The sequence below is a fragment of the Mirounga leonina genome, unplaced genomic scaffold (genome assembly GCF_011800145.1).
Source record: "Mirounga leonina isolate KUSES-001 unplaced genomic scaffold, KU_Mleo_1.0 Mir_168, whole genome shotgun sequence".
NCBI classification, from domain to species: Eukaryota; Metazoa; Chordata; class Mammalia; order Carnivora; family Phocidae; genus Mirounga; species Mirounga leonina.
The window spans coordinates 63843506-63864186 of NW_023270426.1; the positions used below are offsets into that span (position 1 = coordinate 63843506).

Consider the following 20681-nt stretch of genomic DNA (forward strand, 5'->3'; position numbering starts at 1 on the left):
TCTGGATCCAGGTGCCCTCTGCCTGGACATGGAGAACATCAACAGCAAGCCTTGAGTCACTAGCTGTCTTCCAACCCTTGTAATCCCTTGTTGACCTGTGTCCCAAGGCTTGAGCCACAGTTTGGTAATGGGTTATCTGAAAAGCACCCCCTGCTCCAGAAGAACTTCTCAAGGAAGTGGTCCTGGGGCCAATGGAAACACTTGAGTTTATGGCAGGGGCAGAGTCTACTTCCTCAGCTGCCAGATCTTCTGCCTCCCCCTGACCTCACTTTCTGCCACTCTGCTCCTTACTCCTTCTTTCAGTTTTCCTCATACAACCTGTTCTTCCCTGCCTCAAGTCTGAGCACACGCTGGTTGTTTTTTTTTTTCTAATTGAAATGCTTTTCCCCAGACCAGCTACACCCTTTCAGGGCACACTGCAAAATTAAAAATCAGGTGTTCTTATTCAAAACTCATTAATAATTTCAATATGGTGACAGCAGAGCTTTACACCAAGCGTGGGACCCTTCTAAGCTTGGGGACCTGAGCAAATAAACAGGTCTTACACCCACAAAAACTGGCCCCACTTTTCTTCTGCTCTTTACATAGCTGGCTCATCATCACTGAGGTCATCATTTCTAGTTATTCTCTTTCAGTTTCTTTTTTATTTTCTTTATAGCACTTATCACAATTTTCGATGTTAAATAATTAGCTTACTTTTTTGGGTCTAGCTCCCCCCACCCAGCCCCCTTTTACACTATGAGCTGCATAAGGGCAGAGGCTACATTTAGCCTTGACCACATGGATCTCCAGTGCCGACAACTGTGTTTGGCATAGTAGACACTTAATAAATATATGTTGTGGTGCGCCTGGGTGGCTCAGTCGGTTAAGCATCTGACTCCTGATTTTGTCTCAAGTCATGATCTCAGGGTGGTAAGATAAAGCCCCACATCAGGCTCCACACTAAGCAGGGAGTCTGCTTGAGATTCTCCCCCTCTGCCTCTCCCCCCACTTGCATGTGCTTTCTCTCTCTCCCCAAAATAAACCTTTTAATAAATTAAAAAATACATACATACATACATACGTATGTACATACATGTTCCATGGTTGGATTAATTTATGTTTCTTTGCTTTCAGCTACAAGTTACTTTTAGCAATTGAAATCCTCAGTGCATAAAATAGCTTTAGACTCATCAGAGAGAAAGCAGGAACCTCTAAGAGTGATCAGTGCTTGACTTGAGTCAGTGTAATGATATTCTCTCTTCCTCTGAGAAACTGCCTCTTGTTTCTCCAGAGATGGCTTGCTTTCTAGAATCATTTCATTGCTTTTAAGATTTCTGATCTACCCAAATTTTCATATTTTTCTTCTATAAAGGAAACATCCCAGTCATTCTATGAGGTATATTTAGAAATGAAAAAGATGGATATGATGATGTCTCTGTGCAAGAAGTGAATGAGGAGTTATTCTGACACCAACCAGTGTCCTGTGGACTGCAGTGAATTCTGACACTGGCCACCCAGAGTTAGCACAGACCCCACAGGTTAAAGAGCCCAGTACCTAACAAGACACTTCACTCACCAGCTGTAAGTGGAGTCCCCAGGCCACGCGCACTTTCTGACCAACTGGCTATATACTTGAGTTCTCTGGGGGAGAGAAGGACAGGCCTCTCGGGCAGGTTTGAAGTGGCTTGAGAGCGCAAAGAAAGGAGACTGGCCCGGGTTTTTATTGCCGTTAGGGGCTTGAATCTCCTGCAAGTGCCAAAGGAGGGAAGGCTTTCTTATCAGCTGGCGTAGATGTGGGGCACAACGGGAAGAGGGAAGGTGACACATAAAGGTTGTTGGCAAACACCAAAATACGGAGTCAGACTTGTCATTACACGTACTAAAGTAGAATGTACTAGGCTTCCCCACTCACACATCACAGAGCTTCAAAAATTATCATACAGTTTTTTGTTTCTTCTAAACTTCTTCCTACTTCCCCACCCCCATCAGATTATTTTGAGGTAAATCCTAAGCATCAGACCATTTTATTTACAAATATTTCACTGCATATCTCCAAAATACAGATGTTCCTTTTAAAATATAACTATAATTTCATCATTAAACCTAAACAAATTAACAATAATTCCTTAATATTATCAAATACTCATTCTGTGTTCATATTATTTTTAAAGCTTCTTTTATTGGAATTTGGATCCAAAGACCATAATTATATTTAGTTAATATGACTCTTCAGTCTTCAATAATTTATAGGTTCCTACTATATCTAATTATTTTTCCTTGCAATTTTATTGCTAAAGAAACCAGGTTGTTTGTCTCATGGATTTTCCCCATGGTCTGACTTCTGCTGTTTGTATTCTCAATATGTCTTTCAACATGTTCCTCTTCTCCTTTAAATTGATGGTAATACCTAGAAGCTTGATCACATTCAGGTTTGATTCTTTCCTTTTTTGCAAGACCATTTTACTGGGGTTACTGTAAACTTCCATAAAGAAGTACATGATATCTGAGTGCCTTTTTAGGTGATGTTAGGAACCACTGATGGTTGGTTCACAGATCCATTAATTCATTAAGGGTTGTAAAATGATGAATTCCTAATTCTATCATTTCTTTTTGATTACTTAAAATACATAAGAAGGAACTTTTGTCAACCACTTGGTTACTTGGAGGTAGAGTACTATAGGAAAATTAGAAGAACTGCTTGGTTCTTTCCCTGTATTTATAATGAGTTGGTGTCCTTGTGTCCTCAAAAGGCAATCTCTGAGTTTGTTGGAGGCTTTCTTAATTTTATGGTCTTAAATACATGGATTTAAAAATATTTGCTTTTATTATTCTCATTATCAAATTTTATGACCTTAAACTAGGGAGAATCATTTCAAGTTGGCTCTTGAGTTCATTTGCCACAATCCCCGTAGCCTTTGATAACACTCCTGCTTGTTGTGACAATGCAAATCTTCAATATTTCCTTGGACTGGAGATTTCTCCAAGACATTCTTGTCCCTTTAGTGGGAAATTGTCCTTGAAATCACTATCTGAGAGCTATAAGTACTTGTAGCTTTTGGGTTGGTATTGTAGAATGGTTTGTTTCTGTTTTTGTATTTCCATTCTTATTTCAAACTGATTTTTTAAATTCTAACTCCACTCTCATTAATTTTTAGTTTTCAGCTTTACTTACAGTATTTTAATGTTCTTAAAGTAGTTATACTACAGTTTGCAAAATCATCTTTAACTGACCTAAGTCTAGAAGAGTATTTTATCTTCTTCCAGACAATGCAAGGACCTTAAAATAATTTTATTCCATTCACTTCTTCTCGTAAAATACTGTTGTTGTCTTATAGGACTTTAAAATATGTGTATTTTATTTACATGTTTATATAGTGTTATTCTTTCATACTGTTAACATTTATTTAGATTTACCCTTTTTGGTGCTTGTGATTTTTTCGTGCATCTCTAAGATTTCATCTGAGATCTTTTCTACCCAAAAACCTAGTATTTTCTTTAGTGGAGATCTTCTGGTGATGAATTCTGCCAGTTTTTATTTGTCTGAAAAAGTATTTTATCCCCATTTTCTTTAGGCTGGAAATTATTTTATCTCAGTAATTTGGAAAATGCTACCCCACTGTGTTCTGGAGTCTATTCTTTTTTTAAGTTTTGTCTTTTTACTCTGCTTACTTTGTAAGACTTTTTTTTTTTTAAGATTTTATTTATTTATTTGACAGAGAGAGACACAGTGAGAGAGGGAACACAAGCAGGGGGAATGGGAGAGGGAGAAGCAGGCTTCCTGCTGAGCAGGGAGCCCGATGCGGGGCTCGATCTCAGGACCCCGGGATCATGACCCAAGCTGAAGGCGGATGCTTAACCAACCTAGCCACCCAGGCACCCCACTTTGTAAGACATTTTTATTTTTGACATTTCTTTTCACCAATTATAGCATGATGTGTCTAGGTGTGATTTTCTTTGCATTAAACTTGCTTGTATTTCTTCTCAAATCTATGGCTTGATGTCTCTTTACCAGTTCTGGAAAAATCTTCAGCCATTATCTCTACAAATATTTCTTTTGCCCTTATCAATCTTTTTCTTTTCTTCTGGGATGTCAAGGAAACATGTATTACTTTTTTCTATATTTTTTTTAATCTTTCTCTCTTTTCAGTATTTCCAACCTCTTATTCCTTCATTCTAGATGTTTTCTCTGACCTATCACTGTTTATTCTCTATTCAGTAGTATCTGATCTTCTACGTCCAATTTTGTGTCATTGATTTTATATATTGTATTTCTCATTTCTTTTCACTTTCAATTCTTTGCAAAGGTTCTTGATCTTGTCTTTTATCTCTCTTTCTCGCTTTTTTTTTTTTTTTTTTTTTAGATTTTATTTATTTATATGACAGACAGAGAGCACAAGGAGGGGGAGCTGCAGGCAGAGAGAGAGAGAGAGAGAGAGAAGCAGGCTCCCCACCGAGCAGGAAGGCCGATGCAGGACTTGATACCAGGACCTCAGGATCATGACCTGAGCCAAAGTTAGATGCTTAATTGACTGAGCCACCCAGGCACCCCTAATCTCTTTAATCAAATTATACACATTGTTCTGAATTCTATTATCTAGATTCTCTGTGAATCTGTTTGTTTGTAGTTTTTAGTTGTATTGTCTAGTTTCCTCATATGTCTTTTATTTTTTACTGAGTGCTAGATATTGGAAATTAAAAATAATAAATGTAACTTGAATCTTATTAGAATATTATCTTTTTCCTAAGAGAATTCACTTTTACTTCTGGTAGAGATCATGAACACTGCAATTTTAGATTTGCTTAATACAAAAAGGGATTAAAATTATTTGAATGATCTGGGCTTCAGTCCCCGAGAGCACTGGTCTAATTTCCATACACCCTTACTCGAGTAATGCATGCAACTATGGGCTGCCAACCCAATGCCTAGGAGTTTGTCAGAGACCTTTTTCTTTTCATTTTCCACCCCAGCCCCATGAGTTTGTTAAATATTTGCTCAGCTTTTCAGGTCCTCAACCCACATTTCTGAATGTGGCAGGCATCATTGTGGAAAATGCAGCCCAAATATTCAGAGCGTAAACCCTCTGGGTTTACCTATCCTGGATCTGAGTCCCACAATTCTTTGCAGCCTCAGTGGTTCTCTGATACCTTCAAAAAGACCACTTTCATACTCTGTCCACCCATTTTAATTGTTCTTAATGGGAGTATTAGTCCAAATTACCCTTTCTGTCCTTATTAGAAGCCAAAGGTTGATGTCTATCTATGCTTTTAGATGGCAAGTATAGCTAAGGTAAAAGTTAATTAAAGTTGATCTGTAAGCTAAAAGAGTATTCAAAAATTTTTAATTGAAAACTGGTGGTACATTAAATGATTCGAGGTGACAGACTTTTTTTTTTTAACAGTTATGTATTGATTGTACAATTATCTTTTCTTTGTGGAAAGTTTAAAAATGAGTTGATTTAAAGAAAAACATTAATGAGAGAAAAGCCGGTGCTTTGATGTGGCAAAAATCATTGCTATCTTTCACAAATAACTGAAGTTTGAAAATCTGAAATAAAAAAAAGATCACAGGCAAATAGAGAAATGGGAGAGAGATTCCTTTCTTGGCTTTATTCAAAATATAAGTTAGTTACTCATCTTAGTCCCTAGTTCATAAGTCAGTTAGCATTTTCAAACTACCTTAAATAAACGTATCTGCCAATCATGAATTTACTTCTCCAAACCACTTTGCATAGGAAACAAATACTTTAGGAATAGCTATTTATTTTAATCTATTAGTTTATAAAGAATTGCTTTACAAGGATAGTATGGACTGATTCTGTCTTGCAAGGATATGTATCATTGATTCCTCCTAAGATGTCCACTAAAATAATACATACCATTCCAGAAGATCCTCCCTCCCAGGGGAAGACAGGAGAAAAAGATGGGCAGACTTGAGAGAACAAGCTCTTTCTGTTAATTTTATTAGAAAAGATACCAGTTCCTCCTTCTTTTACTGACTGTACTTCTAGAATTCTTTCTCCAACTTTCAGATTGCTCAGCATCAAATTTTGCTTGCTTAATGGGATATATATGTTGTTTTTGTCTTCCAGTGTCCCTCTGGAAAATCATCTCTCTCCTACCCTTCATGTGTTCCTAGTTGGGCTATCTATCAATCATTATGTTCCTTTAACCCTGGTGGGTTGGTCACAGACTAGGTATATTAGTTTCCTATTGCTGTTGTAACAAATGACTACAATTTAGTGGCTCACACGATACAAATTTATTTTCTTACAAGGCTAGAGATCAGAACTTCTAAAGTCAAGGTGTCACCAGCCTGCATTCCTTTGGAGGCTGTAGGAGAATCCACTTCCCTGCTTCTTCTGGCTTCCTGAGGCTGCCTGAACTCATTGCCCCATGACCACATCCTCCATATTCAAAGCCAGCAGCATAACCTCTTCCAATCTCACTCTCACTCTGAACTTGGCTTCCACTGTCACATCACCTTCTCTCTGACTCTACCTCTTCTGCCTCCCCCTTATAAGGGAACTTGTGACTACATTGGGCCTAGCAGACTAACACTGGATAACTTTCCCATCACAAAATCCTTAATCACATCTACAAAGTCCTTTTGCTTAGTATGGTAACACATTCACCAATTCCAGAATTCAGCCTACCACACTGGGTCAGTTAGGATACCAATAGCCCTGACCACAGAGGTTTTTGAAGAATGAGCGTACAGCCCAATCAGAGACAATGAGAGAATCTTCTAAGGTTGATATGTGGATGTTGAGAGATTCTCTCTTCCTACCACGATTGTTTATCAAAAATGCTATGCATGGCCCTCTTGCCTGACACATGGAAAGAGATTGAAGCAGACTCAAATTAGTCTGCAACAATTAGAAGCAAGGAATGGACAGGTGTGTGGGAGAGAGTGGGGAAGGCCACACCCCTAGCAATATCCTTAAAATTCCCTTATCTAGAAGCTTCTGAAATAGTGTCTCCACCCATGAACATCTCAGTACCATGATTCAATTCATTCTCTTATTAATTAAGCTAATTTGAACGGGGATTTTTTTTTTCAGACAGAAATTGCTTATCTGTCAACTGATCTCTAATCTCTAGGTCAGATGCCAGGTCAGTGTATTACTCAGACTTAAATGATTCAAATGAATCATAGGGAAGACCTTATTTTACACTCAAGCTTTTTGTGGTTAGAATTTCTGCTGCTTTTCTCCACATAAGAAAGGAAAAGAAAAGGCTTCATGTGGCATCTTTCCAATGAGAATATAACAACACCTTTCCTCCTGTGCCACAGTTCTCCTCAGTGGCAGATTTCTTTACCAAATACCTTTGGTTTTTTAGCCATAATTTTCTTTCTGGAAGGACTCATTTGCTTAATCATCCACTAACACTCATTTCTGCAAACTGGGTTGAGATATTGGCTACATGGAGCCAAAGTGGTTTCTTAAAAGAGCTGTATATTCTTTGTAGAAAACAGAATTCTCAACAAAATTTAACATGGATTTTGTGTGTGTGTGTGTGTGTGTGTGTAGAGACATCAAAATTACTTTCATCATAAGGTGCAACATTATTTTTCTCCATTTAGCGGTCTTCTTCACGGACAAGCTTATTCCATGGAGAAATAAACATCTTCAGTTTGGATCAGTTATCAGTTACATAGATCTATGAGCCTCTCCCCACCCCAACACACACATACACACACACACACACACTCTTTAAATTTTCAGCATTCTATATTCTTAGTTACATTTCTAACTCCGGATTACTTTCCACTTGTGATTTCTAAGGTTTATTACATAATCAGCTTAATATATCTACCTCAAAATTTAAGCAAGTGGGGATTACCAAGAGGTCCAGTCTGCCTTCTGTGGTGACCCTGGAAACTGCTCGGCCCAGACAAGGACAGTCACTGCCACCATTGGTTTTGGCTCCTTTGCCAGCATGTTTGCTGTGAGCTGACAACATTTGTATCTGACTTCTGCTAAAATTAACCTCACTTGGAATACAGTCTTTCTGTTTCATCAGTATAATTACTGGCCCTAGAGTGCCTTCCCAAAGCTATTGTTTATAATGATTCATGTAGCAGAAAATATACAACTTCATTCTTGAGAGCCAAGCAATGACAATTCCATCCCATGGCAGAGAAAATGCAAAAACAATCAGTATAAAAACCCAAAGGTAAAGAAGATCTCTTCCTCTCTGAGTGAATCATTTTTTGGTGAAGGAAATACACACAGGCACACGTGCACGCTCCTGCACTTTGAAACATCTCTCATTCTAAAAATCAATGACCAGCATCTGTTTGGTGGCTCATCTCATCCAGGTTAATTATAAACTGGGTGAACCATGGGTGAGGGCAAAATGAGGGATGACTTCTGATATTGTTTCAGGAGTCATGAGAAGACCTTGACCTTCCTCCAAATGCTTTCTTTGTCCTGGTAAATGACAGACATGTCACCATCAGTGCTTCATTCCTTTAGCAGTTGGATGTGGTCAAAATGCAACACCCCTGAGGCAGGTTAGCATTCAAACTTCATCTTCCTCTGTGTTTAGGATAGACAGATTCTTCCCAGCATCAAGTTTAGCTTGAAGGAGCAGCTCTCAACGCTGACTATACATCAAAATCACCTAGGAAGCTGAAAGTGTTCTACTTTAGACAACTGAATCAGAATTTCTGGGGGTGGGGCTAAGGCACCAGTATTTTTTTTTATTTTCCTTACCTCTGGACACATGTCTAGCAAGACGTTTCAGTGGATGAGGCCAAAGAGGTTGCTACCTGTGTTCTCCTTTAGGATTTTGATGGATTCCTGTCTCACATTTAGATCTTTCATTCATTTTGAGTTTATTTTTGTGTATGGTGTAAGAAAGTGGTCCAGTTTCATTCTTTTGCATGTGGCTGTCCAGTTTTCCCAACACCATTTGTTGAAGAGACTGTCTTTTTTCCACTGGATATTCTTTCCAGCACCAGTATTTTTTAAAGTCCAAGTGCTCCTGTAACTTCCAACATGGGGCTATGATTGTGAAGCTAGAGAGTTTAGATAGGAGAAAGGAATGGAGAAGATAGGAGCCAGGCGTCCAATGTGAAGGCACAGTGTGTGCGCACTGACAAACCCCTCCCAGGAAGAAAGGAATAAAAGAGGGACAGACCTGACAAGGCTGTCCACATATGAGGGACAGCTTGTCTATACTCAAAACACCCCCTCCACCCCCAAATCTGCTTATATGCGCTCTAGGTCTATTTGACCAGTGGAGGTGGTCCTCCATCTGTTGGTGGGGAAGGGAGATGTGACCTAGGTAGGCCTTGCCGATTGGAGCACTGAATCCCTCTGAAAAATGATTGGTTTGAGAAACCCCAACTGCGCCCGGCTGAACCTCAAATCCTTCAGATACAGAACTTCTACTGAAACTACTGGGAAAGAAGCTCTCTTTCCACTGAGATTGCTTAACTGCCAAGATTAAAGTCTAGACCTGCTAGTGCTAGCCACCATCCCGAGGGGAGAAGCCTGAGAAGGAAGCCAACATGGAGGAAGGTGCTCCGGATGAAGAGAGCCAATCTTAATGGCATTCTATGAACACTGGATCTTACCTCATATATTGCCTAGACTATGGTGGTGGGAGCTAATAAACTCTTATGCTTGCGTCATTTTGAGTTGAATTATCTATAAATTGCAACAAAGAAGAATTCTGAATAATTGACAAGTAGTCAAGCCCAAATGAGTCAATGAAACCTCTAGGTCAGATCTGTTACTGTCCCACTCTTAAGGTAGACCTGGTTGAATCAAAAGTGGTAAAGGTTACCGTAAGCCGTAGAAAAGAAATTGAGATTCTCAAAGTGTTTCATAGTTAATATGTTAGACTTTTCATTTTAGTTGCAAATAAATATCAAAAAGAAAAGTTGTGCCTTTAACTATGTTCCTAATTTTAAGAAAATCTACTCAGTCTTTTTTTTTTTTTTTTTGCTATTTGGGTTAATCTGAGCTAGATTAATTATAGCATCAGTTAATTATTACCGACACTTAACCTCCTATGGTGAATCAACCTCTCATGAAAAACTAGTTTACAAATCCAAGTGGAAAAAAAAAACCAGTTTTCTGCAACACACATTCTAATAAATTGGGTTTCTATATACAACATAGTCGATTCTGGAACTACAAATCAATAATCTTTGAAACTACTCAAATCAGCATTATAATATTTTAGGAAAGCTGAATGCCCTTCGCAGCAAAGAGAAACAAATATACATTTTTATGATAAGATATAGAATAAGTTTATATTCAACTTATATTTTATAGTCACTGTCTTGAAAATATTTGTCACCTTCACCTTATCCATCTAACATGTAATGGACAATTCAAGTCTTGTCGTCTCAAATCTCATGCATCAACAGACTCCCATTCTTTCCCAGCTCTTTATAAATAATTTCTAGTTGGAACTGGAAATCCATCAAATTCAGTTATACTTTTTATTTAACCAAACTTGATTTAAATAAAGGATTATAATTTTCTAATTTTACAGGTCTGTGGTTGAAATACTCCAATCTTGTGTTTCCCTGTGAAGCAAGCAAATAAGACTTTTGGATAAGGTGTTAAGAAGAGTGGAGGAATGAGCTTAGAGCCAAACCATGTGAGTTGACGGGTCTCAGGCACAGGCTAAACCACAACCTGTGGATGTGGGTGTCACAGGTCAAAGTAATCATGTGGCCCCTATCCTAATTGACCCTCCTTAAATTTGTTCAACATTTAGTGATGTGTCATCTGCCCGCATGCAGTTTTGGTTTATTGGTTGTTTGGTTCCATGCTGTGATTGCTGTTGTTTTAATTTCCACTCAAGGTCACTGCTTTCTTCAGCAGGAATGGGACTAATTAATGTTTCGGTCATTATGTAAGAGGCTGCATATGGAAACCTGAAGTAACCTGTTCTGACTTATCCCAACTATATCTTAACATACCTTAAAAACTAGTGACCTGACTGACCTGCTTTCTGATCCTGCCTTTAGCCCCATCATTCCTGGTTTGGAGCAGGCCATGGTGTAGACTGAATCCTAGTACTGGGATAACTATTGTCCTTGAGCCTTGGGATGTTTGCTCTGGGATTTCACTTCCTGAGGTATGTGCATTCTGCCACCAGTCCAAAGGGAGGGAGCTCAGGTCATCTTCACTCCCTCTCATCCTGACTTGTGCCTTTGATCCCATCCCATAGTCTCGGTCAGACCGTAGCACACAGCCAGCCCATCTCTCACTCTAAACATTTCCTAGGTAGGAGTCAGACACCAGCCGACTATGTCCTCTTAACTTTAGGGGACACATACCAAGTTCTCCAAGTGATAGATAGCATGGAAGTCTTGAAGCGTCTTTCTCTTGGCTTGGCCTACAGAGGAAGTACCTACACACATAGAACTTTTCCCCCTTGGGGGCTAGGTCTCTAAGGACACCCTCCTCACAAATTCTCCTTGATCCTAAACAACTAACTCTTTTTTATCCTGGAGGTGGATGAGATATAGAATCCTATAACTCATGTATATGTAACTGATTTTGGGACACTTACTTGGAAATTCCTATAGGATGCTATGGCTCACAGAGTGTTACCTATCACCTAAGGGTTCATCCCACAACTTCCATTTTAATTTCCTGTTTTAGCAAGGACTAATATAGCTAGCCTACAGCAGCATCAAAACCCCGTAAAGTCATCCGGATAAAAAATTAAAAGATTCTTTGCCAAGCATATTTAGAACAGCATCATGTCTCACCTGGAGAACAATCAGGTCATGACCACCTTGTGCTCTATTTTTCATCTCTGAGGTTACATGCCACTTTTAGGAAAACTTGGCAAACATCATTGCTTTAACTCATACTAAAGGCAGAACCACCTCGGCTGCCTGAAATAACTCACTCCTTGATCTACCTGTAATAGTGTCAGATTCATTCCCCAAAGAATGCTTCATGTACTGCAGACTGAAAAGGCACGGTTCAGCTCAGCAGGACTTCGATAGTCAAAACTACTATAAATAAATACAAGTCACTTTTCTACTCTAGGAGTTTGATAACTTGACTCAATGCACCTTTACAATTGTGTCTTCTAAGTAACAGGACAGATAAATCCATGGTTGACATGAGATGAGGCATATGATCTTCTCAATACTTACAGAGGCAGAACATTCTTCAATTATTTGGGGAGAGCAATTGTAAAAATAACACAGCCTCATATTATTAAGAATTAGTACTGACCAGAATAAAGAACAGTGGTTTTTTGTTTGTTTGGTTGGTTTTTGTTTGTTTGTTTGAGGGAGAGAGAGAGAGAGAGAGAACGAGCAGGGGGAAGCTGCAGAGGGAGAAGCAGGCTCCCGCTGAGCAAGGAGCCTGATGCAGGGCTCGATCCCAAGACCCTGGGATCATGACCTGAGATGAAGGCAGTCGCTTAACCAACTGAGCCACCCAGGCGCCCAAGAACAGTGTTTTAAAGTCATTATTTTTGAGTTTGGTCTGGTTTTATTGATCCTTTCACTTATATTAAAGATAAAATTTTGCCTGTGGATATCCATGGACCTATTTTCAACAGAAAACATTTGGTAGGTGCTGGAGATGCAGAGATGAACCCAAGGCCAGCTGTGTACCCAAGATATCTCCGGTTCCACGGAGGAAGCAACACAGCGTGGCAGTGACAGTAGGATGCGCTAAGTCCTAGAGTGAAGCCACTTACAGAGGGCAGAACAGAAAAAAAGTCACTTAGTCTGAGGCATTCCGGGCAGACGGAGTGATATGTGCAAAGGATATGAGAAGTGACAATTCATGACTTATTTCTGGGATGTGGACTGGTTCCACAGGCAGAGGAGGCTGCCCTGTCAGCATCCCTGTCTGGGTTTGCTTGAGTCTCGGGCAAACAACTACTGGCTGCCATCGATTTGGTAAGCTGAGTAACAAAAAAGGGAAACGATCTGTGAGGGCTTACCACGGACAAGCAAGTAACTGAGACATCCTGAGATTATCTTGGTATTCAGGTTAAAGGTGCTTCACAGGGACGCCTGGGTGGCTCAGTCGTTAAGCGTCTGCCTTCGGCTCAGGTCATGGTCCTGGGGTCCTGGGATCGAGCCCCACATCGGGCTCCCTGCTCAACGGGGAGCCTGCTTCTCACCCTCCCTTTGCCCCTCCCCCTCACCTGTGTGCTCGCTTGCTCTCTCTCAAATAAATAAAAAATCTTTTAAAAAATAAATAAAAAATAAACGTGCTTCACAGAAAAAGCCCTCTCACTTTGTTGTCTAATTCATCAGAGAAACCGTGCTCTGTGTAGCGGACTCCAGCCCACCAAAACAATACACTTTGTCTTTCCCCGGGCGTCCTCCGACTGACCCAAGCCTCCAGTCAATCTCCCCATTTGATCCTACTTACAGCAACTGGTGGAATCATGTTTTCATTGTTTTTAAAGAAAAGTGTTTTAAAATTGAAAGTGACTCGAAGGTATCCTTGAGAAACCTTCACAACGCCTTTCTAAGAATGTTGGAAAGGGGGAAAAAAAGAAGTTCAAAACACTTACAGAAATTGGAAATTGCTTCTCCTAACCGGGATATTTCCTTGAGGTAGGTTTCTTCCAGACCACCAGCAGCACCTGGAACTTCTTAGAAACACAGTTTCTCCAGCCCCACCCCAGCCCCACCCCAGCCCCACCCCAGCCCCACCAAATCAGAAACTCACGCTGGGGCCAGCCTTCCAGAGTCTAACAGGGCTCCAGGTGATTCTGATGTAGGCTCAAGTTTGAGAACCATTATCCCAGAGGAATAACTAAGGGCCTGGCAAAGCCCACAAGCCCAAAAATATGCTTATACAAGACTGCTGGTTATGTTACGAAAATGTTTATCGTTTAAATGTATTCCTTGGAATTAATGCACAAGCCCCTTAGAATGACCATTTCTTACTTGGGGAAGTCACAGCCACACACTCACCAGAGAATTACCTCAGGGGGCATCTTGCTCCTCCAAACCTCTTCTTGTGTTGATGAGAACACTGAGGCCCAGAGAAGCCAAGGAATGCGTCCACAGCAGAGGGCGAGGTCTAGTCTTCAGACTTCTTGACACAAAATTGAAGGTCTGCGCAACAGATACTAACATAATTGCACAAATATATTTAGTTCCTCTAGCAAAAACCAGGCATTCAAAAAAATGGACCATAGTGAAAATAGTTTTATTATTTCTAAGCTTTTTATTTTTTGTATTAGGGAAACTAATACACATTTTGTATTAGGGAATTTAGAATTAATAAAACTCATAAGAAGGACAAAAATCAACTATAATTATACCAAGAGAAAAGTGCTATTAACATTTTAATGTGTGTACATGTATATGCATTATGTGTGTATAAAGACTATTTTGTAACAAAATTTTTGCACATGCATGAGACATCCTGAGATCATCTTGGTATCCAGGTTAAATGTGGTATTCAGGTTAAACGTGCTCAGTGGAATGTTTTCATTGTTTTCAAATAAGTGTATTTTAAAATTAAAAGTGGGGCCCCTGGGTGGTTCAGTCAGTTAAGCATCTGCCTTCCGCTCAGGTCATGATCCCGGGGTGCTGGGATCAAGTCCTGCATCAGGCTCCCTGCTCAGTGGGGAGTCTGCTTCTCCCTCTCTCTCTAGCCCACCCCACCCCACCCCCACTCGTGCTCTCTCTCAAATAAATAAATAAAAGCTTTAAAATAAATAAATAAAATTACAAGTAACTTGAATATATATATGGAGAGAGAGAAAACAGAATATACATATAGAGAGAATTTCTATATAGGGAGTATATAACACATAGAATTTATGTATTTTTTCACTTAACATTTCTTTAGAGAACAAAATCACCATTTTAATGATTGACTTGTGTTTCATCAGACTAAATTTTTTACCTTTTCTTACTTTTTACATTTATAATTTTCCCACATTTTGTTCTAGGAATAGGAAAGAGGTACCCAAGAAGGGCCCTCGCCAGCTGGAGAACTGAAAGCCCCCAGGCCCCTATGGAGATACTAAGATGGGCAGGAGGAATATTTTGGGAGATGTGGAAATCCCCAAGAAAAACTGACCATTCACCATTTTCCCAGGCATTGTACCGTGTATAGACGTGGCTGCCTCGGAAAGAGCGCATAGCTTCATCCAAGGCTAACACATGCCCTCACCTCTCTGTCTCTCATAACTCTGAGAAGCTACTTTTCTAGAACTTCAGTCAAGTGATAACAAACATCTTCAGTGCTTCATTTAACTTAGGGTGATTCAATCAAAAACGGATCTTCATAAGAATTCTTCAAAGATAAATGCAATACACCCTTTTTCTAAATATTTTTAATCAATGCTTGTTGTTTCCTCTCATCTGAATAAAATTCCCTTTTTTTTTAACTCAGCGCTAAAACAATGTTCTCAAATAATGATGGATGACCTATTTATATCATATGAAAAAGAGTATATTGCTTCTAATCTACAAGGCTATATTTAGGTTGCTCAGCTAAAATGTTCTCCAGTTATAAAATATTTATAAAGTAATTTTCCTACGTTTTGCCCTTTCAACAAGTTTGCAGTTGTAAGCATAGTGTAGTGTTTGGGTAGGAACTACATTTACATCTTATCAGTTTGACCATTTTCCCAAACAAATAGCAGTCTTTTCCCAATGGGTCATTACTCAACATGATAATGTTTATTCTTAATTCCATCCAAATTTTAGAAAGAATTTCAACACCTGTTTTGCGTGATACATTTTTTTTTTAATTGAAATACTCTGGGGGCTGCTGGGTAGCTCAGTCAGCTAAGTGGCCTTTGGCTCAGGTCATGATCCCAGCATCCTGGGATCCAGCCCCTTGTCAGGCTCCTTGCTCAGTGGTGAGTCTACTTCTCCCACTCCCTCTGCCTGCTGCTCTCCCTGCTTGTGCTCTCTCTCTCTCTCTCTCTATGTCAAATAAATAAATAAAATCCTTAAAAAAAAAAAAAGAAATATTCTGATCTTCAAATGGCCACTTTAATTTTCACACTTGCCTTTTTAACTCTTGGCAGCATTTCTAAAGATTTGGATTTTAAGTGTCTGTTCAAAAAGAAGATTCACAGAGATTCAGTCATGCAGAGCTCCAGTGAAATAAGACGATGCTTCTTTTCTGAAAGGCCAGGTATTCCAATGTCCATCTTGAGTCTTAGTGGAAGAACCCATCTCCTGAGCAGTTGGTGCTGATCCTGGCCCCATCCCTGGGTTGGGGGAGGGAGCTACACTACGCAAGTCCACCAATGAAGATGCCGTTTACCTCTAAAAAATTTCAAGGAAATTAATTTCTGAGCTTTTCACTGGGACGCTTCTCAAAAACAAACTTTCTGAGGCAGTATTTCTGAAAGTGGTTCACTATTACCCTGGGATGATAATAATTGTTTTTCAATTTAAAATAAAATAAGATTACCTAACTATATAATGTTTGGAAATGGTTAAGCAAAGGTGAGCAGTTCGACATGCTAAAATACCTGCTGAAGAGGGGGAAGAAAGGGTTGCAGTGGTTCCCAAACTTACCTGACCATGACCGTATCTTCCTTCAAAAAAAACAAAACTATTAAATGTCCCAATGAAGATTTAAAGCCAAGGTCAAAGGTCAATCGTCCCTTCTTCTATGTCCTGTTCCAACATCACCTCCACAGCTTTTACTGACAATTCTGTAGATATTTCTACCCCTTCAGCTCTATTCTTTCCGAATTTACATCGGCAGGGATTCACCCCATGTGTTGGAAGGCCTTTACTATAATGAAAGAGTGTAACTGCTTTCTTTCCTAATTCCTGCAAGAGGACAGGTCGCTGCTCCTGATGTGTTCCACGGTGCTACTTTATCTCTTCATACCTTTCCCCAGGGGTCTTTCCCCCATGTACACATATTTTGAGTTGAAATCAGTGGAATTTTTTTTGTAACATTTAATTGTCTCTCCGGCCTCTTCCATCAGGAACTATGGAATGTGCTTTGCTTCCTATCAGGGGAAAGTCAAGTTAGATAGCCAGTTTCTTGCTGTGGCAGGTGGGGGTTAGAAGAAACCTACTCCCCTGCCAAGCCTCTGCGACCACCCCACTACACCTGATACTTCTAATCCCTTTATCTCTGTCCCCAGAACAAGAAGTCATGTCTGTTGGCCTCCTGATACCTCGGTGGGATCGGGAACCTTAGTAGTGACAGCTCTGTCCTTTCTCTGGATTAAGGATCCTGGAATCCAATTTGAAATGAGAGAAAAGTCAATGTCTTATGTAAAACATACTTTCCAAACTTGCTTCCACTGTGCCTCCTTGGACCTGCCCTGGTACTAATACTGAGTCCTAGAGAGCACCAGTTCCTGCAAGGTCCCTAACCACTAACCCCACCTCAAATTCCAAAGGACTCTAGGGCAACCAACCACTGAGGAGCTTTCCAAAACTCAGGACTTTCAGGACAAAAGCTGGGAAGGTCCTGAACAAACTGGGATTGGTCATTCTGTTCTCAAAGCACCTTTCCTGGTAAGAGCACAGTCTTTCCTGGTAAGAGCGCAGAGTCAGAGTAACAGAACCTCCTTTCTAGTGATTCCCACTCTTGTCTCTAGGGAGCTAGGAAGCAGCTGGAGCCAGGCCAAGATAATGATCTAGTGGGAGTCTGGCTCCTCCCCTTCCTCCCTCCTCCCCTTCAGCACCTCCCAACAACCCCCAGAGCCTCCTCTTTCTATCCCTTTGAACTTCAAGTCTTGGTCACAGAATGTCCCACTTTGTTACTTTCCTTATCATGCCTTATTAGTAAGTCATTCTAATAAGGGGAGTAACCTAGAGACTAGGCATAGAGTCAGCACAATCAGGTGGCCTCTGGGGATGGGAGGCACAGCCATCTCCATGATGGAACATTTAGGCTCTTTCTACCTAGTTGTTACTTGTGACCAGTGGGGTTGAACCCCCTCCCAGTCTGAAACAGTTTCTTCCAGAACCATTTGGCTGACTCACAGCTTCCTGACCTAAGATCTGAAGAGTATGGTCTACACACAGGGTGGTAATACTCTTTTTATTACTTATATCAGTTAGGATGTTTCTACTGCAAGTAGCAGACAACCCTATTCCAACTGATTTATAAAATAAAGGGATTGTATTGTTTCATAAAACTGAAAAGTCTAAAATAGGGAAGTTTTCAAAAGATGCTTGACTTAGTGCTCCGTGAAGTCACCCAGGATCTAATGTTTTCATTGTCTGCCCTACTTTTCATGGTTTTGCTCCGTCGTAAGACTGGAGTCCTTACCTCCAACTTTTTGTGACAAATTGAATCGAGTGAAAACTACAGGGCTTACTTCTTAGGTCTAGCTCCTATATTTGTGCCTGGATCTCTGTTCCACCAGTGTAAACCAGTCACAAAACCCTGACTATTCACTGGTTTCCAAAAATAAACAAACAAACAAGCAAATGAAAATACCATTCTCCCCCAGCATTTAAGGAATCTAGCAAGGACTAACAATTTGCAAAGGACAGGTCACCTCAAGCCCTAAATTTTCTCTCAATCTCCCACACACATCCCAGCAATTTTCCTCCCTTTCTGGAACAAACCAGCCCTCACTGGCTTTTCCCCTCCTGTGGGAGGGGACTAAAAGCCAGGGCACTAGTGGGCATGGTCCCCAGTGGATAATGGAGGCATTTTCCTTTAAAAGGTGATTTGCTCAACCTTGAGGCATACTCACCACACTCAACCAGGAGAAGGGTCCCTGCAGGGACTGAGGGCTAGCGTGAGACAATATCATCCTCTACTCCACCACCAAGTGTGGCATTGGGTTCCAAATCCTTCCACTGCAGTGTGTCACCTGGAGAGATATTAAGAACAAACTCTTATTGGATATTTGGATGACTTTCTGCAGCTTTCATCATTTATTCAGTTCCACTATTACACATTTTAAGTGTTATAATGTGAACATCTTGTGTTCTCTTTCTCTCAATTCAAATACACTCAAACTCTACCTTATTGAACATGTAGTTTTATTCTATTAAGCATACAGTTGTAGTTATGTATTACTCATTTATTACTTAAACAAACTAGGCTAACAAAGAACTATCCAGTGGAATTCCCAAGGACTTTTTGAAGAGATTTTAAAATAAATAAGTAAATATGTACATACTAGATATACATACATAAATCCATTCTTCTTTCTTCAAAGTAGTGAGGCTTTTCCTCATAAGTATCTTCAATATCCTTCTTCAACTTTATTTATACCATTAGTATTATTATCTAGGCTCTTAACCTATTTAAAAAGAGTTTACAAAAAAGTTATCTAAAACTTCAATCCTGGGGGCACTTGGGTGGCTCAGTTGGTTAAGCATCTGCCTTTGGCTCAATTCATGATCTCAGGGTCCTGGGATCTAGTCCCGCATCAGGCTCCTTACTCAGCGGGGAGCCTGCTTCTCCCTCTGCCTGCCACTCCACCTGCTCCCCCTGCTTGTGCGTGCTCTCTCTCTCTCTCTGACAAATAAATAAATTAAATCTTGGGGAAAAAACAAAAAAGTTCAATCTTGGGACAAGTGGCCAATGGCCTGCAGAGCAACACAGCTAAGTTTTATTGTGACTACTGCGACCCATTCCTCACCCATGACTCTCCATCTGTGAGAAAGACACACTGCAGTGGTAGGAAGCACAGAGAATGTGAAAGACTATTATCAGAAATGGGTGGAAGAGTAGGCTCAGAGTCTGATCGACAAAACAACCGCTGCATTTCAACAAGGAAAGATACCTCCTACTCCATTCTCTGATCCTCCTCCTGCAGGCGCAATGATCCCACCACCTCCTTGCCCGGTATGAGGTCAGCGCCCCATATGGGGGGCCCTCCCATGATGCCAGTGATGGGCCCTCCTCCTCCTGGGATGATGCCAATGGGACCTACTCCTAGAATGAGGCCTCCTACAGGAAGCCATAGGCCAATGATGGTAGGGCCCCCAATGATGAGACCTCCTGCCTGTCCCATGATGGTGCCCACTCAGCCAGGAATGACTCGACCAGAAAGATAAGGAGAGACAGGAACCTCTTTATATTCATTTTACATTACTTATTCTACTTCACCAGGAGATCATAGTGCTGTGACTCTGGGTGTTTTCTCACAGCAGGACAAGGAAGACTTGCTCCCCCTTCCTAGCAAAGAGAGAATAGTTTTTGCAGGGGAGTAGTAGGACAAAAAAAAAAAAGCAATTTTCATTTGTATTGTGAAATGTGATAATAAAATTGTCTACTGTTTTATTTAAATTTAAAAAAAAAGACTTCAATCCAACCCTCATAAGCTATCCCAGATTCCACACAATGAATTTGAATTAGTCAAGTTTTACTCAGTGTTATTTACATAGATTCACTTATTCATTGTTAAAAACCTAATGTGAGGTTACATTTGCATTGTCTCTCAAAAATTGTATTCTTAAACTGAATTTGCGAATATTAAAAAGTAAGTATGAAACATGGTTTAAAGGTTGAGACAGAGGGGACTGGAGACATTTTGGTGGAGAGCGTGCTTTCACACGCAGGTCCCAGGCTCACCCAGACACTCCCATGCCGTCGCCTGACCAGGCCAGGCCAGCTCTGCATCGGACCTCTCACTGCCACCCCTCTACCACCTTCCGCATTTCCCAGCCCCACACGGTCCCCTCCCCAGTGAATACTACTCTGGCCTCAGCTGTGGCTAGAGCCAGAATCAACAGACCCTCCGTGGGACTTAGTAATACGAGTGAAGAGTGCACG

The 20681-nt window shown here is 40.4% G+C and overlaps 1 pseudogene; it reads left to right on the forward strand.

Annotated features, from left to right (window-relative positions):
• Positions 1-20186, forward strand: part of LOC118017150 — a 69780-nt pseudogene extending 49594 nt beyond the window's left edge.
• The last annotated feature ends 495 nt before the right edge of the window (positions 20187-20681 follow it).